The 27,386-nt window shown below is 43.4% G+C and overlaps 1 protein-coding gene and 1 non-coding gene across 3 annotated transcripts in view; both read right to left on the reverse strand.

The window, feature by feature from the left end:
- Positions 1-27,386, reverse strand: part of LOC140410350 (lysosomal cobalamin transport escort protein LMBD1-like) — a 250,202-nt gene that overhangs the window by 185,045 nt on the left and 37,771 nt on the right. The window lies entirely within an intron of this gene.
- Positions 23,971-24,042, reverse strand: trnav-uac (transfer RNA valine (anticodon UAC)). Its single transcript has one exon. It is a non-coding gene; the product is annotated as a tRNA-Val (tRNA).

The following is a 27,386-nucleotide window of genomic DNA, read 5'->3' on the forward strand; positions in this document are numbered from 1 at the left end:
AAGAGGTGGGACGCGTTGCCGCTGTCCTTGGCAGATAGGGTGCAGTCAATCAAAATGACGGTGCTCCCAAGGTTTTTGTTCCTGTTCCAGTGCCTCCCCATGTTTATCCCGAAGGCCTTTTTTAGACGGGTCAACAGAAGCATAATGGGGTTTGTGTGGGCGCGAGGGACTCCGAGGGTGAGAAGGGTGTTTCTGAAGCGGAGTAGAGATAGGGGGGGGGCTGGCGCTGCCCAACCTCTGTGGGTACTACTGGGCCGCCAATGCGACAATGGTGCACAAGTGGGTGATGGAGGGGGAGGGGGCTGCATGAAAGAGGCTGGAGACGGCGTCTTGTGTGGGTATGAATCTGGGGGTGCTGGCAACGGCGCCGCTGACGCTCCCTCCAAGGAGGTATACCACGAGCCCGGTAGTTGCGGCTGCCCTCAAAATCTGGGGGCAGTGGAGGCAGCACAGGAGGGGGGGGGGGGGGGGGGATGATGGGGCCTCGGTGTGGACCCCAATACGGGGGAACCACCAGTTCGTCCCAGGGAGAACAGATGGAGAATTTTCGGGGTGGCACAGGGCAGGGATACGAAGGTTGGGAGACCGGTTTGTGGACGGGAAGTTCGCGAACCTGGGTGAGCTGGAGAAGTATGGGCTCCCCCCGGGGAACATTTTCAGGTAAGGGCGTTTGCCAGGCGGTGGAATTCCCGCGGCTGCTGCCACGCACAGTACAGGACAGGGTGCTCGCAGGGGGGTGGTTGGGAGTGGGGAAGATCTCGGAAACTTACCAGGTGATGCAGGAGGAGGAGGAGGAGGCCTCAGTGGTGGAGGTGAAAGGTAATGGGAGGAGGAGTTGGGAGAGGAGATCGAGGAAGGGACGTGGGCAGATGCCCTAGCGAGGGTGAACTCTTCCTCTTCGTGCGCGAGGCTCAGCCTCATACAGTTTAAGGTGCTGCACAGGGCACAGATGACCGGGACAAGGATGAGCCGGTTTTTTGGGGGTGAGGACAGGTGTGTTAGGTGCTTAGGGAGCCCAGCAAACCACACCCATATGTTCTGGGCATGCCCAGCACTGGAGGAATTTTGTAAGGGCGTAGCAAGGACGGTGTCGAGGGTGGTAGGATCCAGGGTCAAACCGGGCTGGGGGCTCGCAATATTTGGGGTGGCAGAGGAGTTGGGAGTGCAGGAGGCGAAAGAGGCCGGTATTCTGGCCTTTACACTGGGGGATCTGAGGGGGTGTATATATTTGCTATGTTAACTCTGTGTTAAGTTGGGGTGTTAATTTATTATTTTTGTACAGGGGGAGGGGGATATGGAGGGTTGTTTTTTGACTGTGTTTTGTATTTAACCCTGTTGGGTTCCTTTTTCATTTTGTTATTGATATTCTGTGAACATCTTAATAAAAATTATTTTTTTTTTTAAAAGGTAATATTGGACAGGTAAGACTTGTATGTGTTGGGGTTTAGAAGAGTAGGAGGCAACTTAATTGAAACATACTAGGTCCTGAGGTGTATTGACAGGGTGGATGTGGAGAGGATGTTTCCTCTTGTGGGAGAATCTAATACTAGGGTCACTGTTTTAAAATTTAAGACATGAGATGAGGAGAATTATTTTCTCTCGGAGGGTTGTGAGTCTTTAAAACTCTCTTCCTCAAAAGGCAGTGAAACAGATTCTTTAAATGTTTTTAAGGCAGACGTGAATAGATTATTCATAAACATGCGGGTGAAAGGTTATCAGGTGGAAGCGGGAGGTTATAATCAACCACAATTTTATTCAATGGTGGCGGAGCAGGCGCAAGGGGCCAAGTGACCTGCCCCTGCTCCAAATTCATATGTTTGTATGTTCATATGTAGATGAAATTATAATCAAACTACATGGAGCTCTGTTCAAACCACACTAAGTACAGCATCCAGTATTGGCAGCTAGGAAACAAGGGAAACTCTTAAATGTTGAAAGTACAGAGGACTCGACACAGGTGGGCTTTTCAGTGCAGAAGAGAGGCTTGAGGGGTGGTCGGATATTGAGAAAAAAGAAAATTAAAGTAGTAAATCTGGAATATAACTTTAAATTGAATTGCAAGAGGAGGACAAAGAGACCCTGATTCAAAGAAGTAAATGGTACCTCTAGAATGCATAGCAGGAAGTTCATCTTAATGTCGGCACACGGAACTAAAGAAGCATTCACTTCGCGTTAATGTGGCTTTTTCCAAAAGGCAGATTTGATGGATTCTCCTATTGCTATGATGTTCAGCAAGTTTAAAAAAAAAAGGACTGGTTTACATTACAGTCTAGGTTGATGTAGTCTAATATGACATTAAACCAAGTCTTAATTAGCATAATCCATTTCTCACACTGCATATGAATTCAGTATTGGAGGTAGGATGGAGGCATTGAGTTTGTGCCATGCACACTTTTCCTAAAGGCACTCATCAAATATCAAATTTGCTCGATGACAAAGACTTTGCCATTTGGGTCTGTCCAAGGTTGTTGTTTTCCCCCGCATGTATTGGGATCCAGCTTGCAAGCTTTGGAGTTGGTTTTCAGATTGTCTATAGATCCAAGTCTGGGATGTCCGGTGGTGTGGGTCCCCATGCTCAGCTGGCTGCAGAGTGTCTTTGGCATGCAGGAACCTCCTTTGAACTAGATCGCCGATAAACATGCTCTTGATGCCAGGTATGCAGTATTTTGCAAGACTCTTGATGTTGGGGATGACGCCACCTGATGTTGCAAATAGATCTCAGATAGTGAAGACGGAGTGCTTCGAGTGGCTTTATATGATGCTGATGATTGTTCAAGTCTCGCACCCAGAAAGAAATGACGTATAAACCATTTTATTCTTTCATGGGTTGTGGGTGCTGCTGGCAAGGCCAGTATTTGTCGCCGAGCCTAAACTGCCCACAAACTGAGCAGCTTGCTTGGCCATTTCAGAGACAGTTACAAGTCAACCACATTGCTGGAGGTCTGGAACCATATGTAGGCCAGATCAGCTAAAGACAACAGATTTCCTTCCTAAAAGGTCATTAAGTGAACCAGGTAGGTTTTTACAACAATCAACGATAGTTTCATTGTCACCATTCCCAAGACTAGCTTTATATTCTAGATTTTTAATTGAATAATTCCACCCAGCTACAATGGTGGGATTTGAAACCGTGTGCTCAGAGCCTCTGGATTACCAACCCAGTGATGCTACCACTTTAGCACCATCTCCCTCACTTCTCAGGTTGTTTGTATCAAGCACCATTTCAAAAGGTTTTCCAAAGCAAAAACAACCTCTGCTAAGAAATTAAATGAAAGTTACCATAGTCCGGGGACCGTAGACAGGTTTTCCCTTTCGAGAGAAAGCTGACTGGTAGTGATTTAACCAGAGTGTCACCACACTCAGGCGAGGGGCAAGGTCGAGAAGGTGGGGCCTTCATGGATAACGTCAGCCATTACGGAAATTGAACCCATGTTGTTGACTACGCTCCACATCACGAAGCAGCCATCTTGCCAACAACTCTCTCCTCAGACAGGTATATGCATATACAATACCAACTGGGTTTACTTCAGTTCATGACAATTAACCAAGTTCACATCAAAATAACTCGCCCCAATCATACTTATTTACATCTACACTTGATGGTCCCATGTTCACTCTTCAAAGCCATTACATACCGTTATTTATTCTATGAAGTACAGCTCTACTCTTAAAACTATTGGGATGATACTGTAACTCAAAGCTATACATAAACATTTCTCTTAGTCATTTTCATTAAATTAAGTATTCTTTGGTTATCTATAAATAATTCATTTTAAATTCAATGCAACTCAATGATGGGTCAATTTTAAAACAACTTAAATCAAAGTTAGGATATTCAGATATTGTTTTCCTGGACAGCAGATTTTGTTGACAGCTATGCTGATGGAGGCAGACCTAATGTACATTCTATTCCATCTGTCATAGCATTAAGCTTTCTAAACAACATACAGGATATTAAATAAACTGACATGCTGCAGTCTTTGGAGAAAACTTGTTCTCCTTTGTTAATAACCTTTTCAATCCCAGCTGACTCATCTGGGAACAAATGGGATACTAAAACACCACACAACACACCACCGGCATATGGCTGAGGGAGTTTAACAAACAATATTCATCATGCAAGCATGAATATTTACACTCAATTGAAATGTACAAAACAGCGTGACATCCTGTTGCATCCAATATAGCATAGCAACAATAAAAGCTTAGGAGATTAAAATGACCAAATATCTAATTAATTCCCTCAATAAAGAAAGATTCAAAATGCTGAACACCATTTTCAGAAACATCATTTACGACTGTTGTCCAGCTGCTACCAAGGGATCACCACAAACTTTGCCAGCCTTAACAAATGCAAAGTGAAGACTGCTTGTGCACGCAGCTGTTAAACCGACACAAAATTCAGATTACATTTCAAAACCATGTGGGCGCTATCTATCGGCTTCGCTGCACCTGACCCGGGACACGGCGAAGCCGGTAGATCGCTCAAGATTTAGTGTCCTCATCACGCCTCGAGAGGTTGCATTAAATCTCACAAGGCGTCGTGATCTGGAGCCCACCCACTGAGGTGGGACCCATATTTACATATTCAAGTAAACAGATAGCCTCACTTGGACATGTCTACGCCAGATTTACCCAGCACCCGGGACCCAAAGGCCTCGCCTCGGTGACCCCAGGCTGGCGCCGTTTAGCCTTGGTTTCCACAAACGTGGACCAGGTATTCCAGCATTGGGGGAGGGGGGGTCTCCCAAGCAATGGGAGGTTGTTGGATGGTCAGGCTCTAGACACGGTGATACCCTGGCACTGCCAGCTCAGTGCTACACTAGCATACAGGCAGGTGCCGGGCTTAGGGTCTGGGGTGCTCTGCCCTTATGAGGTGGGGTGCGGGGGGGGGGGGGGGTCTGGAGATTGGGGAACCATTTGCGAAATGCCAAACATTTGTTAAACTTGTCAAACAGGTTAAATATCGTCGGGGAGGGGAAACTGGCAGTGGGAGGGTCGGGGAGCGGAAGCTGCCAGCGGGAGGGTCGAGAGAGGAAGCTGCCAGCGGGTGGGTCGGGTCGGGGCGGGGACGCTGGCAGCCGGAGGGTCTGGGAGGGGAAGCTGGCAACGGAAGGGGAAGCTGCCAGCGGGAGGGTCCGGGATGGGAAGCTGGCAGCAGGAAGGTCGAGAGAGGAAGCTGCCAGCGGGAAGGTCGGGAGAGGAAGCTGCTAGCGGGAGGGTCAGGGAGGGGAAGCTGGCAACGGGAGGGTCGGGGAGGGGAAGCTGGCAGCGGCAGGGTCGGGGAGGAGAAGCTGGCAGCGGCAGGGTCGGGGAGGGGAAGCTGGCAGCGGCAGGGTCGGGGAGGGGAAGCTGGCAGCGGCAGGGTCGGGGAGGGGAAGCTGCCAGCGGGAGGATCTAGAGTGGAAGCTGCCAGCGGGAGGATCTAGAGTGGAAGCTGCCAGCGGGAGGGTCGGGTTGGGGAAGCTGGCAACTGGAGGGTCGGGGAGGGGAAGCTGGCAGCGGCAGGGTCGGGGAGGGGAAGCTGGCAGCGGCAGGGTCGGGGAGGGGAAGTTGGCAGCGGCAGGGTCGGGGAGGGGAAGCTGGCAGCGGCAGGGTCGGGGAAGCTGCCAGCGGGAGAGTCGGGGAGGGGAAGCTGCCAGCGGGAGGGTCGGGGAGGGGAAGCTGCCAGCGGGAAGATTTAGAGAGGAAGCTGCCAGCGGGAGGATCTAGAGAGGAAGCTGCCAGCGGGAGGATCGGGAGAGGAAGTTGGGCTGGGAAGCGGAGAGGGAGCCAGGCCAAGGTCAAGGGTCACCAGGACACATCTCCCACTGGCCCTGACATCCCAGCATATCCCCACCCCCACTGACCGTTCCTAACTTCCACTCTCCACTCCAATAATACTACCAAGGTCTGAAATCTTCCCACCCGATCAGCTCTCATGACTCCCAAAAAGTACACCTGTGCCTGTGACTTTCTCGCCAGACACTCCACTAAAACCTGATCATAGAATTGGAGGCTCACTCGCTCCTCCTCCAGACATCCAAGATCCAACCCGGTCACTTACTTGGAAACTGGAACAGTAACCATGTGTAGGTTGCTATCGCAATGCAATCTACATTATGAGAAGGTTTGAAAGCCAAGATCTGGAGCTCCTCCCCATTGAAGTGTTGCCAGTAAACACTGTATGGATGTGGCACCAAAGAACTGACACACCCAAATTTCCAGGCCCATATGTTAATGCAGGTCGTTCCAGTTAGACTGATGATCCAAAACTGCTTCAGGCAGCTCTTGACGATTCACACCAACCTGGTGATTCGTAAAGTGTGCATTTGAAATTGCTATCTCTCCAGTGGGAGTTAATAGTAATTCAAATCAAAGCCGTGGAAATCTTTGTTCACACTTTGGTACGTTCTGTTCCTTCCCATCGCAGATTTAAGTGAAAGCGATTTTTACATGACTGATTCTCAAAACGTGGGACTCTGCCAAAAATTATATTTCCAGTCCATGTTTTTAAAAAATCACTGAAATAAGCATGCAATATTGACAGTGAATTCAATGACTGGATTCAATGCATTGGGTCAATGACTGTGGTCAAAAATACTGGGAGTATTTTTGGAAATACAACAATTCAATACACTAAAAATGACATGTATTTCTCTATGAAATATAGGCACATGGAATTAAACACCGTTTACATCTTCACCTTCATGTTAATCCAATAATTTCAAGAAAACAGTTCACTGAAAATGATTCAAGTGTTAATGCAGCCATAGAGTTGCAGAATACAACCCTTATTTAAATACAGAACAGCTGTCAAACAGTTGAGTGACAGTGACCTCCAGAACTTTATTTGAGAATTTTAGTGTCAATTAATGAAAGTGTTTAAAGAGAAAAACGTTACTGAAGCAGAACTGCAGCTAGAGGATAATATTCCTGACAATGTCGTACTCTTGTGATATTTCTCTTGGGGTAATAAGTCCAAACGCAAACTCTGTTTCATTTAACATTTGAAATCCAGAATGTGGGCTGAATTCTTGCCCAAAGCCACCAGTTTCTGCCCAGTCAGCACATTTATCAAAACAGCAAATATATTACTGCCATTTCCTTCTTCTCCCAATCTTCGTCCACTCTCCCCTGGTTGTAGTGGTTCACAGTGCGGCACACCTCATTGGGTTTGTATCATTTAAATGCAAGCAGTGTGTTTAATTTAAAAGTGGTGCCAAAAGTTCAGTTTTTAATATCTCTGGTCTTCAAAAACAGTTGAAAGTTTCCCAGCTTTTATGTAGGATCACCATGCAAAGTAGCAACCTGGATTTGTTCTTTAAACCTCTGCGCGTTTCAAGCAGTAGTTTAATTTAAAATGGGTTAAAATTGCATTGTGATATATGACATCAAATGATACCAAGCAGAGTTGGAATTTCCAGTTTTAATAGGATAAGGTACAGTATCCATGTCAAGGAGCTTAATGAGAAAACACTTTACCCATTCAGCTTAAAGTAATGAAAGCTTCAATTACCGTCCGTCAAGAGAATGAACAAGTTGCAAGGGTTTTTTTACTGACTCTCTAGAGATAGTCAGTTGTAGTTAAAAGCCTGGAAAATAATCGGCAGGGACAGTACAGAATCCATCAGTTAAATTCACCAAAGCAAAGTGTGATCTAAATTCAATATCAATATCAAGCTATGAACAATCTCTGACCAGTTGTTATCGCATTAATACAGTAGACCATGCAGTGTACATCTGTGGTATTGCCAACTGCCTTGGTTAATAAAATGTCAGTCTTTAATGACTTAGTGCCTGGTTCTGTAAAATGGTATGTCTGCCTGCATGTATATCTGTCAGTGGCCAGACAATACATAAAATATAAAAACCCAGATCTCTCCATTTGGGTATTGCTACAGATATTTCATGTTGATCAGCATATCCTCCAATCAACTGGAGTTTATTTAATCTGCAATTACCAAAATGGATGACATTCTGGATGCCAGAGGGCTGCACCAATAAGTATTAGAAATCTGGTAGCAATCGTCATCAGCAATAAGATGTAGTCAATCAACAACAGCCCAGATTTTGCTTCAGTGGCAAGTGACATTCACCTGAAAGACGGCCGACCATAAAGACCTCTCTGGCAAGGAGTTCACCTTTCCACAAATTCTAGTATCAACTCGAAGGATTCCCCAGTGGTCAACAATGATCTACACTTTAAGCAGACAATCACATTGACAAATTCTCCCAAGGGCAGCAAACCAGAAAGCAAAAAGCACTGATTTTCCTTTCCTTTTGAATCTTTTTACAGCATGTGAAATAAAGCTAGAGACATACACAGGGAATTAAGTTAGAAGTTGAAATATCATTTAAAAAATGTTATAAGTCCATGGGTTTTTCCCCCCATAATGGAGAAATATGGCATTCCACAAATATAAAATTAGCTTTTTCAGGGCCAGAGATGCTGTTCATCAATAATTATGAACATAGCACAGCATTAAAAACCCAGTTACAGTTGATTCAGCAAGGTGCAAACATCATCATGGGAAACTAATAACACAGAAGCTCATACCAATTCAAGTGATTGCTGAAGACTACATTTAACTGCGCATTTATGGATGGAGGAGATCTTGTGGCGCAATGGGCAGCCCCCCAAGCCTTTGAGCCAGAAACTCCGGGTTGCAATCCCACTTCACGGCTTGACGGTTAAGGAAGGTATGTTCATAACACAGCCAAATAGGAATCAACTTGTAAATCCTTCTAACATAGCAAACAGTATGAGGAGAGATTTATGGTCATCCATGTGATGGGAAGAAATTGGAGTCCCTGCCATCACCATCCATAGCTCCAGTTGCCACAGCAACATGGACTCCTTGAGAGTCCAATTGAGGGTCTGCACTGTCAGCATTGATGAGATCAGTGCCAACAGCACTGGTGATATTGTTCTGGATGAGATGTTTTTAATCCAGACATTCAAGCCCCATTCTGACTGGGGGTGGGGGATTCGGGACTTGCCTCCTTGCCCTACTCCTAGTGGAGGTCGCAATGCTGTGGGTCAGACCTGCCTTTGGACAGAGAACTCAAGAGAAGGAGAGGTGTGGTTGGAAGAAGTTCCTGTTAGTTTCATAGTTGTAACGATGAAAAATGCTGACAGTTTAACTTTTCCCATTGTCTCTGAACATACTGGTCCAGTATTTGTAAACAGGGCAGCAGTTCACACCAACAAAATGGTCAAAAATCCTCATCTTTCTCACTGCCTTCTTTCCAACAGGATGGCATGGGCGACGCGGTGGCACAGTGGTTAGCACATTTGCTTCACAACTCCAGGGTCCCAGGTTCAATTCCCAGCTTGGGTCACTGTCTGGAGTTTGCACTTTATTCCCGTGTCTGCGTGCGTTTCCTCCGGATTCCACCCACAGTCCAAAGGTGTGCAAGTTAGGTGGATTGGTAAATTGTAATTTACCAATGCTAAATTGCCTTCGGTTAGTAGGGTTACCGGTTTACGGGGATGAGGTGTAGGCTTAAGTGGGGTGCTCTTTCCAGGAGCCGGTGCAGACTCGATGGGCCGAATGGCCTCGTTCTGCGCTGTAAATTCTATGATTCTATGATGGGATGCACAAAGTCACAGTTTGGCCGAGGCGGTGGTGAGGTCTCAGTTTCTTTTCTTTCCAGGATCCTTACGGACTTCCTTGAAGGGAATGTTTTAACCTTGATTAAATCTTCCATTGGTGAAAATGGTAGATCGTTTTTAAACCAAGAAAGTCTCGCATCCTGGGATTCTTGATGGGCTTTTGCATGCTTAAATGCTAAACCCCAGCAAAGGCTACATGCTATCTGCGTGGGAACAGGAGTGAGAAATGACGTAACTCATATTTATGGATGTCAACGAACGATTACTCCAAATATATCAGGGTTCAAGAAACATCATTAGGATTATTCCGTACATTTCGAGGGACACTTCAACACGTTTTCAGAGATTTTGGCGTACAAACGTAACAGACAATACTCATTTCACACTTTCTAAAATAGTTTCCCAAATTTCTTAACAACTGCTTGGCCATGCTTTTGGAATGAACAAGTTTTGCTCCAGGTGGAACCAACTATGTTAGAACACCTTGCATTTACATAGCACCTTGAATGGAACTAAAATATCACAAGGCACTGCACAGAAACATTATAAAACAAAGTTTGGCGCAAAGTAGCATACAGAGAAAAGATGTAGGTTTAAGGAGCATTTTAAAAGAAAAAAAGAAATAGGGGTTTACAAAGTAATTTAACAGCTTCGGAGCTTGGCAGCCATGTTGTAGCATTAAAACTGGGAAAGCACAAGAGGTCGGAATTAGAGGAGTACAGAGATACGCGTGTTGTGGGGCTGGAGGGAATTACATGGACAGGGAGGGGGTGATACCATATCAACTTTAAGATGGAAAAACTAACAGTCATCTTGGGAACAATGAGAATATTCCGAGCTCAGTTGAAGAAACAAAAACCTACATAGAAGAAATTTGGCCAAGAACTTTCTATCAAAGGGGAACAAACGTTGGTCACCATTCATCATGCTGCCCACAAGCTTTTTGTGGCCTTGTGAGCATTAACGTACTATCAGGAGCAGTGGGTTGGTTACCTCAGTGGCTGGACGGCTAGTTTGCGGTGTGGAGTGATGCCAGCAGCACGAGTTCAATTCCCGTACTGGCTGAGGTTATTCATGAAGGCCCCTGCTTTCTCAACGTTGATCCTCGCCTGAGGTGTGGTGACCCTCAGGTTAAATCGCCACCATAAGACCATAAGACATAGGAGTAGAATTAGGCCACTTGGCCCATCGAGTCTACTCCGCCATTCAATCATGGCTGATATTTTCTCATCCCCATAACCCCTGATCTCCTTATTAATCAAGAACCTATCTATCTCTGTTTTAAAGGCACTCAGTGATTTGGCCTCCACAGCCTTCTGTGGCAAAGAGTTCCACAGATTCACCACCCTCTGGCTGGAGAAATTTCACCTCATCTCTGTTTTAAAGGATCGTCCCTTTCGTCTGAGATGGTGTCCTCTGGTTCTAGTTTTTCTTACAAGTGGAGACATCCTCTCCACATCCACTCTATCCAGGCCTCGCAGTATCTTGTAAGTTTCAATAAGATCTCCTCTCATCCTTCTAAACTCCAATGAGTACAGACCCAGAGTCCTCAAACGTTCCTCATACGACAAGTTCTTCATTCCAGGGATCATTCTTGTGAACCTCCTCTGGACCCTTTCCAAGGCCAGCACACCATTCCTTAGATATGGGGCTCAAAACTGCTCACAATACTCCACATCGAGTCTGACCAGAGCCTTATGCAGCCTCAGAAGTACATCCCTCTCTTGTATTCTAGCCCTCTTGACATGAATGCTAACACTGCATTTGCCTTCTTAACTGCCGACTGAACCTGCACATTAACCTTAAGGGAATTAAGAGAACCAGTTAGCTCTCAAAGGGGAAAGCAGCCTATGGTCCTCAGGAACTGTGGTGAAATTTACTATTCGGGGTCCAATGTAGCACAGCATCTCTACAAGCAATCTGGGATATGTGTGAAAACAACCTACAAGGAATCTGGGATGTGTGTGAAAACAACCTATCTCCTCAAACAAATCCGCATTGAAGGACTCAGAAAATAAACCCAGGATATTAATCCCATGATTTTACACTGAAGAAAACATTTGAGAGATAAAAGAGGCAACTTTTAAAAACATTTTTAACAAGACTTAAGATCTGAAGGATTAGACTTTCCACTTATAAAAGTTAATTTTCAATGCCAGAAATGTTATTTGCTGGCAATAAAAATTTATCATGCTGTTAAAATTTTACGTATACTTAAATGGATTAATTCTAACTTTATCTGACCTGTTTAGATGTTAACTACAGCAACATCATGTCCGTCATGCACATAAATGTCGAGTCTTTCAGCAAGGTACTGGTGTAGAGAAACTCATGAAGGAACAGGACAAATCGGACAGCAACGTTCTGATTTCCACATTTAACTGTATATGTGAGGATGCCAGAAGCTGCCGTCCAATTTACTCCTGGATAACAGTGAGCATCAAAAACCTCACCATTATTCCCAAGTACAGCTTTGACGCAAAACCAAGGGGACATAAAGCATGCAATACCAAAACCAATTCCTCGGATTGTCTTAAATTAGTCAGCAATACTTTTGTTCAATAGATTTGTGAGATGACATTTCAAATCAGATATTCTGTAACCAATGTAATATTTTCAGTAATGCAGAGGCTCAATACAGGCATTTAATTCAAAACAATAACAGACCTTACAATACCCAGTTGGTCGATATTTCGCCAAATATACAGTTTTACACAGCATTACATCAGTAATTACTCAGGGTGAACAATCATATTGATCCCAGAGCCCCTCATTCAGTCAGAAATCTGTTGTACTCTAATCAGGAGAGCAGAAAAAGCATGTGGCATGGTTGTAAAATGTCACAATATCGCTGAAGCAACCAGCATGATGATGCACTGTTCGAAATTTCAGTCAGGAGGACAACACGGCAGCGCAGTGGTTAGCACTGCTGCCTCACCGAGGTCCGATCCCAGCACTGGGTCACGGTGTGTGGAGTTTGCATATTCTCTCAGTTTCTGCCCAAAGATGTGCAGGTTCAGTGGGTTGGCCTCACTAAATTGCCCCTTAATTGGAGAAAAAATAATTGGGTAATCTAAATTAAAAAAGAAATTGCAGCTCAGATGTCAGTGAATGGCTCTATTGGTGAATGCCCTATAGTTCTCAGTGCAGTGAAGAACGGACATTTTTCAGGAACCAAAAACTTGCAGCAGAAGAATGGGAGATGTCCACTTCCCTCAAATTTTTGTTGTGCTATCCATATTTTAAAGCTAAAATCCGAGAAGGAACAAACTGCAATTAAATCGCCTTGTCTCTCTTAAAATACTGACATTACTCCTTAGGCTCCCTTGAGAAAATTCACAAACTCAAAATTTAATTATGAACATTAAACACAAAATTTGTATCCAAAGTGATTCTTGTTCACCAACTATTAAACTAGCTGGTTACTTTCCAGTACTGCATCAAAAATAGTTATTATTTGCTTCCATAAAGTTTCTTCAAAATTCCACCGAAAGATTACCCTTCCTTTAGATGGAATTCTCCTGGCAAAGGTAGGCATCTGCATTTTTATCAGTTACTTACTGACATCAAATGAATGTTACAAATACGTATTTTAGCACTAGCAGGAGCAAAGAAGATAGGATAATTTTACAAGTTAAGCAGGTACTCTACAAACACATGGTAAAGTCTCACTTAAAAATCCTAAAATATTTAGCTGTTTTAGCTCAACATTATTACAACTACACTGCTCTCCTTGGGGAGGCTTCCTTGTCTTGTTCATGCTCTGTAACTACAAAGCTGAAAAAAAACACTTTTTATTAAGAGCTTCTCACTCAGAAGCAGCTTTTGGCCAATTCACATCCAACAACTTGCTCTGAAAACTCTGTTCACATATTGGCATCTGTGAGAAATCACAGCATCGGAGACAACCATAACATTTAAAACAATCCACAACAATTTAAGTCAAATAACCCACAATATTCTAAAGAAGTCAATTTAACTGTTACTGTACCCAGACCAAACCCCAATTTATATGAGGAAACCGGATGAGACCCCAACAAATTTTAAATTTTGTAAACTGTGAGGAAAAGATACTTCACTCCAGGGGCGATTTAATTGACACCTAGGGATCTTCTATAGTAAAACATATGAACACAGAGTTTATCCCATTAAGATACAAGAAAAAACAGCTTTTCAATTAACAGTTAAACAGTTCTAAAAAGAAAAAAGCAAGATCTTTGAGCTTACTTTCCCACCTATTTCCAAACTCTCAGTTAAACAAAATCCACGCACACAGTTCAAATGCCACTTCTACAGTTAACACCCAGTGGTTTACAGATTTATGCACATAGTCCTTGGGAGAGAAGCTTTCAGAAATCAGTCTGATCCTTTCTTCAGAAACCACAACTGAATTGTCCAAATGAAACGAAAAATAACAGATACAGGGCAGGGCTGAAAACAAAACTAAAACAGACCAAGCCCCTCCCATGAATGATATCACAGCCTGCCTAGCTCTTAGCACCTTAATCACAGCTGTAGCAGACAAATAATCTGGATACCTTAACCTAATTTTTTTTTAATAACTTGGCTACAACAGACACGCAATACAATTCATATAAATATTTCCCATATTCATCACACAGGCCATATCCTGAGGTTAACCAATCCTTTCAAAAATTTTAGGATCTAGATCCAAATCTTTGCTGAAAGTTAATCTGTTCTTCTTTGGACTTTACCATGTGTAACAAGTTTCACTGAAACTGTCCATTAGTTTCTGAAATATATTGTTGGCAGGCTAGTAAACAAACAGGCAAAAAGCATTATCTCGGCCCACCTTCAGCAGGAGAGGTAAAACCCCAATTTATATCAGGAAACCAGATGAGACACCAACAAGTTTTTAGTTTTATAAACTGTGATTCAGTTCCTCCTAAGAAATCAGACAAGCTAAAATTTCAAATGTAGATTCATCATCAGAAGCACAGATTTTATAGCATCTGTTAAATTGACAATCTTTTTGATCTTATGGCCACGTGACATTTGACTTGTGATGCCTTGGAAGCCACATGTTCAAGAAGCATGATAAGGCATGCATTGCTAAAATAAAGAGTTTAAAAACATGCCAGTAAATTACCAATTCTTCCAAAGAGAAAAGTAGAACATTAAACAATGCAACTTTCAGTTAACTAAATTTTCAAAACAAAGTGAAAAAAGAGTCATGTTTAAGCAGAAAAGGGGACAATGGAAGTGCAAACAGTTCAGCAATAAATAGGTGATATAAAGGAGGTCTAAAATGACCTATCTTCAGGCAAGTCAAATATGTCACACAGCAAATATATTTTGGGACAAAAGAGATTATTTTCTCTAGAGCAACGGTATCATGCAACTTTCCCAGCTTAGCACCCAGACTTCAAATATGCAAACAATTAATATTTCTGAAACACCCGCCCAGCAGGCAAAAGACTATTTTAAACCAAGCTGGCCTTATCCAAGATGCAACAGGATTTCTGTTTTCTCCCAGGTGCATGGCGCAGACAACAAAGTTGACCACCCCATAGTAGTGAACCACTTTCTCGAACTGCTGTAGACCCGTGGCATACACAGGGACGATAGCAGTGCTGTTAAAAAGGGAGTTCAAAGACGTTGATCCAAAATGCAGATGGTGCACATTGCTGCCACGGTGTCCCAGTGGTGGGGGGAGTGAATGATTGAGGCGGCAGATGGGGTGTCAATCAAGTGACCTGCTCGATCCTGGATGCATCACAAGAGGATGCACCATAAGAATAATTACAACAAAGAAGGAGGCCATTGGGTCCATGTCAGCTCTCCGCAAAAGCAAGCTCGCCTAATTCCACTCGCTCATCCTTTCATCGCAGCCCCACAAATATTCACTTCAGGTGCTTATCCAATTCTTTTTTAAGAGCCACAGTTGAATCTGCCTCCTCCACACATTCAGGCAGTGCATTCCAGATGATGACATGTTTCTGGAGGATTGTTTGAACTGCATTTATCCAGGAAAGCAGAGTGCATTCAACCTCACTCCTGACTTGTGTCTTGTACATAGTGGAAAGGGTTTGAGGAATTGGGTTTGAGTCACTAACTGTAGAATGCCCAGTCTCTGACCAGCTCTTGCAGCCACAGTTGTCATATGGCTGGTCCGGTTAAGTTTCTGATCAATTATGCCCCCAGAATGTTGGCGGAGAATTCAACTATGGTAATGGCATTGATCATCAAGAGGGGGTGGTTCGGCTCTGTTGTTAGAAGTATCTATACTTTGCACATTTGTGGCGTAATATTTTGCATCACTGATCAGCACAAACCCTAACGTTGTCTAGATCTTTTTGCACTGGTTCATTGTCTGAGTTGCAAAATCGAGCACTGCAATCATCAGCAAACATACCCATTTCTGACTTCATGATAGATAAAACGTCAGTGAAGAAGTATCTGAGGATGGTTGGGCCCAGGGCACTACCCTAAGGAAACTTTGCAAGGGTGTCCTGGTAGAGAAGGTTGACCACCAAGACCGGAACCACATTTCTTTGTGCTAGATATGGCTCCAACCAATGTAGAGTTTTTACCCCAATTTCCATCAACGTAAATTTTACTGAGAGTGCTTGTTGTCAAATATTGCCTTAATGTCAATGGCATCACCCCACCTCTTGAATTGAGCTCTTTTGTCCTGGTTTGTACCATTTAGAGCAGAGTTGCCAAGGCAGAATCCAAGCTAAACATCGGTGAGCAGGTTTTTGAAGGTACCTCACGCTTGATAGCGCTGTTGACGACACTTTTCATCAATTTGATGATCGAGAGTCAACTAATGGAGTGGTAATTGGTCAGATTGGATTCGGCACCCTTTTTGTGCACAGGACATAACTGGACAATTTCTACTGTTGAGCAGATGCTAGCATAAGCTAAATTAGCAGCATGTCTCCAGCAGTATATCCTAAATAATATCATAGCCACAATCACCCATTTCTTGATCTCACATAGGAAGAAGCAAGTTAACTAAAGTCTGGCATCTATGGGGATCTCAGGAGACCAAGATGGATCATCCACTTGGCACTATACTGGCTAAAGATGGTGGCAAATGCTTCAGCCTATCCTTTGTACTGAAATACCCATCATTGAGGATGGAAATGCCCATGATTAGTGCAGTCGTGATGGTAATGGTAGAGTGAGAGATATGCTCGGTTAGGGGTTACAAATTGTAGTTGAATACAATTCTGATACTGCTGATGGCCTGCAGCCCCTCCTGGATGCCCAGTTTGAGCTGATAGATCTGTTCCGAATCTATCCCATAAATAGCAGTGTTAGGGCCACACAGGACAATACAGCATGTTTTCAGTGTGAAGAAGGGATCTTGTTTCCACAAGGACTGTACCATGATCACTTATGCCAGAACATAAGAATACAAAAGTTAAGAGCAGGAATAGGTCCTTCATGTCTGCTCCACCACACAATAAGATTGTACTGATCTGATTGCGGCCTTAATTCCACGTCTCTGCCTGGCTTCCTTAACTTCCTTGTCAGTCAATGATCCGTCAAACTCAACATTGAATATTTTCAATGATCCAACCTCCACTACTCTCTGGGGAAGAGATTTGCAAACACTAGGAGCCCCAGAGAGGAAATTGCTCTCATCTCCATATTAAACTAGAAGCTTATTGTGAAACTGTGCTCACAAGTTTTAGATTACCCACAAAAAGGAACATATTCTCAATACTATCATGGACAGATCCATATACTACAGGTAGACTGAGGGCAAGGTGAAGCAGGTTTTTCTCCTCTTGTTGGTTCTCTCATACTTGCCACAGGCCAAGCCTGGCAGAATCTCTCCATCAGTTGATCAGCAGTGGCACCACCAATGATGGGTGTTGTACTCCTCTACCCAGAATATGATTTGTGGCATTGCTACCCTCACTATTTCTTATAAGTTACATTCAAAATAGAAGAGCACTGATTAAACTTTGAGAGAAGCTGGTTGCTGGTAAACACCAGGTTTCCTTGCCCTTGTTTGAGCAGAGGCTATTAGACTTCATGGGGTCCAGAATCAAGTTGAGGACTCACAGGGTCAGTGCTTCCTCACTATATACTATTGTGCTGCCATCTCAAATTGGTGGGATAAGACAAACCCAGAGATGGTTATGAAGGATTCTGGGTCTTTGGCTGAAAGATATGACTCTGCTATTGCTTGTCTAGCCCATGGGATAGCTGTGTCAATTTTTGCACAAGACTTCAGATGTAAATGAGGAAAACATTGCAGAGTGGACTGGGCTGCTTGTACATTTGTCACGTCCAGTGCCTGTTGTAGCCACCTGGGTTGGCCCTTCCCGACTTAAAATGGAGATCCGCAAAGACTACAGGAAAATTCAGCCAACACAGGCAAAAACTAGCAAGTGCAGAAATCCTGTGTATTAGAACTTGCAAAAGACAGCACTGAAACTCATAGCCATCTGCATACTAGTGAGCGATCCCCGGGTACAATTGAAACATGTACGGTGAATAAGGCCAACCCAGACTCCTCGGCGCCAGCAGCAGCCAAGACAAAGGAAGGCCAACGGACACTAAGGAACCACCCAGCGATCAGGGAACAACTCCAGTATTGGAGAAATCGATCCAAGTGATCGGGACGTAGTCTAATCACTTGGAACCAGATACGGGGTCTGCCCCGAATGGCGCGAAGCCCCTGGGTCTATAAAGTAGAGCCCCCAAGTTCAAATCGGTCTTCTTGGCAGGGTCACTCAGCAACTCGAATCAACCCTTGACAGTGAAGTGCCTAGCTACCGCAACAACCAAGTAAGTCTCCAGTCAACGCTCGCTACGAGATAGGCGCTCCTAGCTACCAGTCCATACCAGCTTTTGAATCCTGCAGACTCAGAATCGAACGAAAAGCCATTTGTTCCCCTGACCTGGTGGGCCAATTCTGAAGCTAAGTATAGGCCTTTTAGCGATAGAGATAATCTAGTAAGTAGAGTTTTATGCATGAGTAGCGATTTACTGTGTATAATAAATGTGTTTTGATTTGAATCTTACTAATTGGTGTGTTGAGTTAGTGATCAGCACTTGAACTTGAACCTCGTGGCGGTATCATAAAGATACCTGGCGACTCTAGAGCAAAGGTTATAGAAACAGAGCAAATTCAGTAAAGACCCAACGGGCAACGAATAAGAGCCAACCAAAGTTAGCAACACGGTGTTAATGCCGAGTGGTCCATCTGGTTTTATTCTTACTAAATCATTTTGTGGTATATAAAAGATTATTTTAAACGAGGATGGTTTTGAATTATTTAACCTTCCTCTATAATGTCAGAATTGCCCCACAGTCTCCAAACGTACTGCCAACCATCTCTCATCCTTTTATTCTGGATACCTGTCCGACTCAATTTACTTGCGTCTTTGCAAAAGTCAGGCAGTATTGCCTCAAATAACCTTCTTTCAAATACCAAGATGGGTGCATCGACAATCAAGATACACCAAAGTGACATGGTGTGCTATGGTTTAGCCATCATACACATGAACAGACAAATTAGGGGTATGCCAATCAGCCCTTCGAGCCTGCTCCGCCATTCAATACATCATTGCTGATCTGACTGGCCTCAACTGCACATTCCACCTACCCCCGATAACCCATGACTCCCTTATGACCTAGAATCGATCCAACTCAGTCTTAAAAATATTAATTGACCCTGCCTTCTGCCTCTCTAGGGAAGAAAGTTTCAACAATTCACAAACCTCAAAAAGAATTTGTGTGTTCCCTAGTTTTAGTCTCTCCCACATGGGGAAACATCATTTCAGCATTCACCCTCAGAATCCTATATGTTTCAGTAAGATCACCTCTCAATTTTCTACGCTCCAATGGATACAGGCCCAGCCTGTAGAACCTTTCCTCACAAGGTAACCCTCCATCCCAGCTATCAGTCTAATGAACCTTCTCTAAACTAACGCATTTATAAACTTCCTTAAATAAGGAGACCAAACTGAACACAGTACCCGAGATGTTGTCCCACCAATGGAAAACATTGTTACTTTTATATTCCATTTCCCCTGCAATAAACAACGCATGCCACTTGCCTTGCTAATCACTTTGTGTACCTGCTTACTAACGTTTCTCAATTCATGTACCACGATATCCAAATACCTGTGCGTCTTTGAGTTCACAATCTAGGTCATTATATAAACAGTGGAGGCCCCAGCAGTGCTTCCTGGGGCACTTCAATCGGCACATCTTGCCAACCCAAAAATGATCAATTTATCCCTACTCCCTGCTAGTTCACTGAATACCATCATTCAGCTGAACGCACAATTTGTGTGCAAAAAGGAGTTTTGTGTGACAATTAATTAAGCAGGTTTGGATTTATGCAACATTCCAGCAGTGTTGCTCAATACATTGGCCAATGGCCAAGCAAGGAAATCCAAGTATGGCACACAACACTTCCAATTATTTACTGAAGTACGAGCAAAAAACACGATCATTGAGCATGAAATATCAATAACTACTACCACCTTACCACGTACACTTCATGTTTGGTAAAGTGCTCAAGTGAAAAGTAAAACCTACCAGTGTTTTGTTGATTATTGCATGTTTGACTTGATTACTGTTTGTACCGTATGTTTATGTCACTATGCACATGTACATTTATCGGTATCGTGCAAGTACATGCATTGAGAAATTCATGCTTCTGAATTCTACTTAAAAAAAATTAAACCATGTATTCAAATTGTGAAGCTTTAATACATGTCTGCATAAGTTTAAAGATTAGAATTTAGACTTTAAGTGAACCTTTGCAACCTTGCCTTGCGTGTTTTTATTCTTTCACAGGATATGGGTGTCACTGACTAGGTCAGCATTTTGTTGCCCATCACGAATTGTCCTCGAGAAGGTGGTGGTGGTGAGCTGCCTTCTCAAACCGCTGCAGTCCAGGTGGTGTAGGTAAACCCACAATGCTATTAGGGAGGGAGTTCCAGGATTTTGACCCAACAACAGTGAAGGAACGGCGATATATTTCCTTGTGGGGATGGTGTATGGCTTGGCGGGGAACTTACAGCGCTGTTCCCATGTTCCCAGCGCCTGTTCCCGTACCAGCCTCCCGAACAGGCGCCGGAATGTGGCGACTAGGGGCTTTTCACAGTAACTTCATTTGAAGCCTACTTGTGACAATAAGCGATTTTCATTTCATTTTTCAATTCATGTGTCTGCTGTCCTTGTCTTTCTAGGTGGTAGAGGCTGTGGTGTTGGTATATGCTGTTTAAGGAGCCTTGGCGAGTTGCTGCATTGTATCTTGTAGGTGGCACATACTGCTGCCACTGTGCGTCCATTTCAGAGGGAGTGAATGTTTAAGCTGGTGAGTAGGATGCCAACCAGACTGACTTCTTTGTCTTGGGGGATGTCAGCTTCTTGAGTATTGTTGGAGCTGCACTCATCCAGGCAAGTGGACAGTATTCCATTACACTCCTGACATGTGTCTTGCAGGTGGTTGACAGGCTTTGGGAGTCAGAAAATGAGCTCCTCGTCGCAGGATTCCGAGTCTTTAACCTGCTCTGTTAGCCACAGTATTTATATGGCTAGTTCAGTTCAGTTCTGGTCAATGGCAACCCCCAGGATGTTGACACTGGGTGATTCAGCGACAGTAATGTCATTGAATGTCAAGAGGAGATGGTTGGATTTTCTCATTGGAGAGGGTCATTGACTTCACTTGTGTGAATGCGCCTTCCATACTTTCTTCTAACTGCCTGAAATTGATTAATTCCAGTTAGACCCAGAACAAATGTAGAAAATATCCGGATGTGTGAAAACATTCTTATTTAGGAATGTAACGGATTAGAAGCCAACATCAGATATTCACAGCCAATTAAAAATCAATTATGTGCCCTGGAAACTGCTCAATTGGTTCAAATGACTAGTAAAAGAGAAGACGGTTTTACTTTTTAAAAGGTATAAGAAAGGAGGTCATTCTTTGGAGTAATGAGAAAACAGTTCAAAAGGTTCTACTCAGGGTCTGAAAAATATAAGAAGCAGGGTACAGAAATCCAAGGTAAACAGCAAGAATTTAATTGGGAAAGGTGGCAACCTAGTAGTAATGACGGGCTAGCAATCTAGAGGGCCAGGCTAATCCTCAGGAGGTTCAATCCCACTATAAAAACTGGTGGACTTTAAATTCACTGAATAAATCTGGATTAAAAGCTAGTCACAGTAATAGTGACCAATGAAAATGTTGTCGATTGTCATAAAAATCCATCTGGTTAACCTTTAGGGAAGAAAATCTGCCATCCTTACCTAGTCTGACCTACACATGGCTCCAGATCCACAGCAATGTGGTTGACTGCCCTCTGGAATGGCCAAGCAAGCCACTCAGTTGGTATCTAACCGCTACAAAGTCTAAAAGAAATGAAACTAGACAGACCACCCAGCAACGACTTAGGACCATTAGGGAGAATCCAAGCTGGATCACAACTTGTGCGAACGCAACTTCCTGTGGTCGGGGCTTATAGCCTAGGTTAGTAAATTGCGTGTATGAATTCTCCAATTTGACAGTCTTGCTGTCAACTTGTTCATCGCATCCGAATTGCCACAGTATCATCGGCTAAAATTAGCATATGCAGCCACACCCATGGTTAGTCAGTAATTTATCCTAAACAACACTGATTTACAGGAGTAATAGAATAGAAAATGCTCTTGTATTTTGCAGCTGTGAAGCTGAATTTAGTCAAGTTCTCAAATAAAGTTCTATTTCACCATAACCTCGATCAAAACTGTACTTCCCACTCATGGAGCATGATACTAAACAGATTATTTGACAATGGGTACACTCCAAAAGGTGGTAGCTTGGGGTCAAACAGGTGGTAGATTTTGCAGATACACTATTTTCACCAAGTCTTTACCAGCTGTATTATTCCTCATTCTACATATAGTCACACAGGCAATTGTTGCTTTGAAACCAGAGTGCTTGGTAGCACAGTGGTTAGCACTGTTGCTTCACAGCGCCAAGGACCTGGGTTCGATTCCACGGCTTGGGCCACCATCTGTGGGGAGTCTGCACGTTCTCCCCCGGTCTGCGTGGGTCTCCTCCGGGTGCTCCGCTTTCCTCCCACAAGTCCCGAAAGACGTGCTGTTAGGTGAATTGGACATTCTGAATTCTCCTTCAGTGTACCCGAACAGGCGCCAGGGTGTGGTGACTCGGGGGTTTTCACAGTAACTTCATTGCAGTGTTAATGTAAGCCTACTTGTGACACTAATAGAGATTATTATTACAGTAACCAGTACATGGAACTCTGCTATACAATGAAGAAAACTAAAGTCTCAAATACAGATTTTGATTGCACATGAGGGCAAAGAAAGAGAGAGCCTATAAGACCTACGGATCTTTTTAAAACTCGAGATTGAGTGGAAGTAGCATCAAGAAAATGGAGCTGCACCTCGACACAACTGTCACTCCAATTAGTTTCAGGCTTTAACCATAAAAGACAAAGCTGAGCAATTTTGACATTCTACAAGATGTAGAGTAGCAGCTGGTGGTTGTGACAATTTGGAAAAAAGCGATGTTAAATCCTCTTTCATCAAGCTGATGCCCTCGAGGTGGAAATAACAATGGCCATTTGCTGCAGGAAACTTAATAATTAATATGCAGATCAGAAATGGGTGCAAATGGGGAGGGGGATAGGGGCAGAGGAACCTCTCTATAAAGTAACTGGAAAGGAAGTGTACTTATACAATAAACAGGATGGAACATATATAGCAAGTGCACCCCGTTAAGGAAGTATCTCCAATCGCAACCTACTGCAAATTATGAAGGAAATATAATTCTACCTTAGTATGTTGTTGCAGCATATATGAAAGGCTGCAGTGTTAGGCATTAATAGCAATATTATTAGTGCACATCTTAAGGGATGCTATTAACCTCCACTGTCACCATCAGTCCTGCAGCCCATTCAGTTCCATCATTCAAAATTCTGGTATAACCAACATTTGAAAGGGCTAAGAAATAGAAGTAATCACATTGTTGGATATTTCCAATGTCAAATGTACACATGAAGATTTCACACAATCTGCAGTACTTCTCACTGAAATCCCAGTTACAGAATGGTGCTATAATGGGCTACAAACTTTTTAAATCTTTATTAGTGTCACAAGTAGGCTTACGTTAACACTGCAATGAAGTTACTGTAAAAATCCACTAGTCACCAGACTCCGCCGCTTGGTGGATACAGATAGAGAATTCAGAATGTCCAATTCATCTAACCTGCACATCTTTGGTCTGTGGGAGTAAACTGGAGCACCCGGGGAAAACCCGCGCAGACACGGGGAGAACGTGCAGATCCGCTCAGACAATGACCCAAGCTGGGTCCCTGGCACTGTGAAGCAACAGTGCTAACCACCGTGCTACCCTTAAAACGACGATCTGCAGTGGCCGGGAATCTAACCCAGGTCCACTGCTTGTAAGGCAGCAATGCTCACCACTATACCACCATTGCCACTGGATGATTTTTCAATGATTTTTCCAAATCATCCTCACGGGCAAAAAATATCATTTAGCACCTAAAGAATGAAAGGCAAATTTCACTGTACTATAAGAAAGCTTTAAGTGACTGCCTGTTTGGACATAGAACACTGTTGTAGCCACTGACGAGCCAGATCGCTAGCATTCAGAATACACACTTTCATGAAAATAAATCATCTACAAAACCATCTTTGAGATGCAAGTTTTCTCCAGTGCATGTGGGGCAATACCCATGCTTGTAAATTTACCACCATTGTATTGCAGGCCTCATGTAGTGATCAGCAAAAAAGAAAGGAAAATTACCAGTGTAAACATCAAAGTCATGTAAATAGCAGTGAACAGCATTTCCAAAAAGTACTTTGCCTCCATCTACTGGCAGAATTTAAGTTAACTGTTATGGTGGCAGATATATTTAATCCAGATTTAGAAGCATATTATTGAAAATAAACTCAAATGAACATTTTATTCAATTCTTGCTTTAGCATTATTGGGGTTAGGTTTTTACTAGTTTCCATCCACATGTAGCAATATATGTTTGTTAGTGAGGCAACAAGCAAAAGTGCATCAAGCAGCTATTAGTAGAAGCTATGTGACAGTGAGCTGAAGCAATATACTGCATTGGACAGGAAAGCACAAATTCCACATCATTATTCAAGGGAAACAGAAAAATGAGATCCTAAATTAGTGGGGAGGGAGAGAATGGGGAAGAGAATTGGGGAAACAGGACCGTACAATTTTACTGCTGATTAAGTGGCAAGTACAGAGGTCTGGAGAAAGGAAAATATTTCTTTCTCATGTCAAGATTTGCCTAACAGCGACAATGACCTTTGAAATAAAATCTACAGATCATTCGGTTTGTGTGCTCTACAATTCTCTGGGCTGCCAACCATGCAGGGAAGAGAAAGGCAATAACAAAATGCTTTAAACGATGGTATTTAAAATATTAGAGGAAAATACAACCTTACTATTGCTTTTCCAGTATGTTACTAAGGAACACATTACTTAGCAGTCGGACATTTGGTCCTTTGAGCCTGCTCTATGATTCAATAAAATCATGGCTGATTGGATTGTGGTCTCAGCCCCACTTTCCTGTCTGTCCCCATAATCCTGATTAAATGTGCAAACACCACACAGTGACCCAGGCCGCAATTGAACCAGGGTCTCTGGCGCTGTGTCGCAGCAGTGCTAACCGCTGTGCCACCGTGCCGCCCATGAAGAAATAAGCCTTAAAGAAAAAAATTCTCTTCATCTAGGTTTTAAAATTCTTAAACTATGTTCCCTGGTTCTGGTCTCTCTCACAATTGGAAACATCCTCCTGGTATCCACCCCATCAAGTCCCCTCAGGATCTTATATGTTTCAATAAGACTACCTCATACTTCTAAACTCCAAATGGTATAGGCCCAACCTGTTCAACCTTTCTTCAGAAGAGAAGATCTTCATCCCAGGAATGAGTTGAGTGACCCTTCGCTGAACTGCTTCTAACGTGGTTAGTTTATTTTAAAATAAGCCAACCACTTTTTTCTGACTTGAAGCCTGTGTCCAGTGGGGTCCCACAGGAATCAGTGTTGGGGCCCTTGCCGCTTGTGGTTTATACAAATGATAATTGTAGGAGGGTTGAAGTTTGCGGATGATACAAAATTGGTGGGGTGGTAAATGTGAGGAGGATAGCTTTCGATTACAGAAGGATATAGATGGGCCGATCAGTGGCAAATGGAATTCAATCTGGATAAGTGTGAGGTCTTGCACTTGGCAGGACAAACAAGGCATGAGAATACATGATAAATGGCAGGACTCTGGGAAGCACTGAGGGTCAGAGGGACCTTGGTGTGCATGTACACGGGTCCCTTAAGGTAGAAGAGCAGGTGGATACAGTGGTTAGGATGGCAAATGGTATACTTGTCTTTATTATCTGAGGGCATTGAGCAGTCAATTTCAAACTCAGGGTCGCGACCTGTAGGTTGGCGTCAGGAGGATTGCAGGGCCATCGGTCGCAGCGATCCCGATTTTGGGAAGAAGTGGCCAACTGCTGCACGGCTTTTAAAATGTCGGCCGCGACGAGCTTACAAAATGTCGCCCGTCCCGCGGTGCCCCCTCAGCAGCGTGCAGGCCCAGGACCCCGGAACCAAGCGAGGCAGACCACCTCCTCCTGACGTCAGCGAGTTAACCCAGGAGCAGATTCTTTTTTAAAATCAATGGAGTCTTCTCTCCAGAAGCGGTGACAGAGAGGTCACACGTCCCGTACGCTGCCGTCACATGCTTTGGCATGAGAGAGATTCCTCCATTTTGTAGCTGCCAGCAGTGTTGGTGTGAGCTCCAGTGCCTCTGGCATGGGCCGCGAAGGAGGCCCGCTCTGTACTCTGGAGGTCATTCAATTTGTTCATTCATTAGTTAATCCTTTATGTCCTCTCTTTCCACCTGTATCCCATTCCAATATTTCCCCCAAGAATGCCCGTGTGCTTTATTACAAGCATGCCCATTTCACTTCCTACTGCTATTACCAGTTGATGTTGAACGGGAAGATCCCAGAATGGAACCTTGGCTCAAAGGATCATAACTTTTATATATTTTTTATAAAACATGGAGGAACAGAGTTACAGCACCGCTAATTAGTTTTAACAAGGAAAAAACATTTATTAAACATGAAAAAATTGGATGCGGGTACAATACGCCTTTAGCTCAACAATCACGCACAGGTTTTAGGATGAACACAGATTACAAAATACATCTTAACCTACAAATTGTCTCATTAACAGAAAGTCCCTTTTAAGCACACAAGATGACTGTGGTCAAACACGTGCACTCTGCTTTGAACCCAAGTTCGTGTCTGTGGATTTCTCTCTCAGAATCCCACGAGGTGATTATCACATGAGAGTTTTCAAATTTCACTTACAAAACACAATTTAAAATCTCTATAATTCTGCTTTGATTTGATATTTTGTCACATGTACCAAAGTACAGTGAAAAATATTTTTCTGCAGCCAAGGGAACATGCACAGTACATACATGGTAGACAAAAAAAGAATAATCAACAGAGTACGTTCACAAATGGTACATCGACAAACAATGATTGGTTACAGTGCGGAACAAGGGGCGAAACAAAGCAAATAAATGTTAAAAAAAAGCAAATGCTTTTTCTGAGCAGTTTGCGTTCTGAAATCCAATCCAGTTTTTACAAATCCCTCTTTTAACCCAATCTTCTGCTCCACTTTTAGCATCAAGTCCAGTCCAGGACTTTACACTAACCCCTTTAGGATTTTCTTTTCTTGGCTGATTTTTCACAAACACCGGGATCCAGCCACCAATTTCCAGTTATTTCA

The sequence above is a fragment of the Scyliorhinus torazame genome, chromosome 4, assembly GCF_047496885.1.
Source record: "Scyliorhinus torazame isolate Kashiwa2021f chromosome 4, sScyTor2.1, whole genome shotgun sequence".
NCBI classification, from domain to species: Eukaryota; Metazoa; Chordata; class Chondrichthyes; order Carcharhiniformes; family Scyliorhinidae; genus Scyliorhinus; species Scyliorhinus torazame.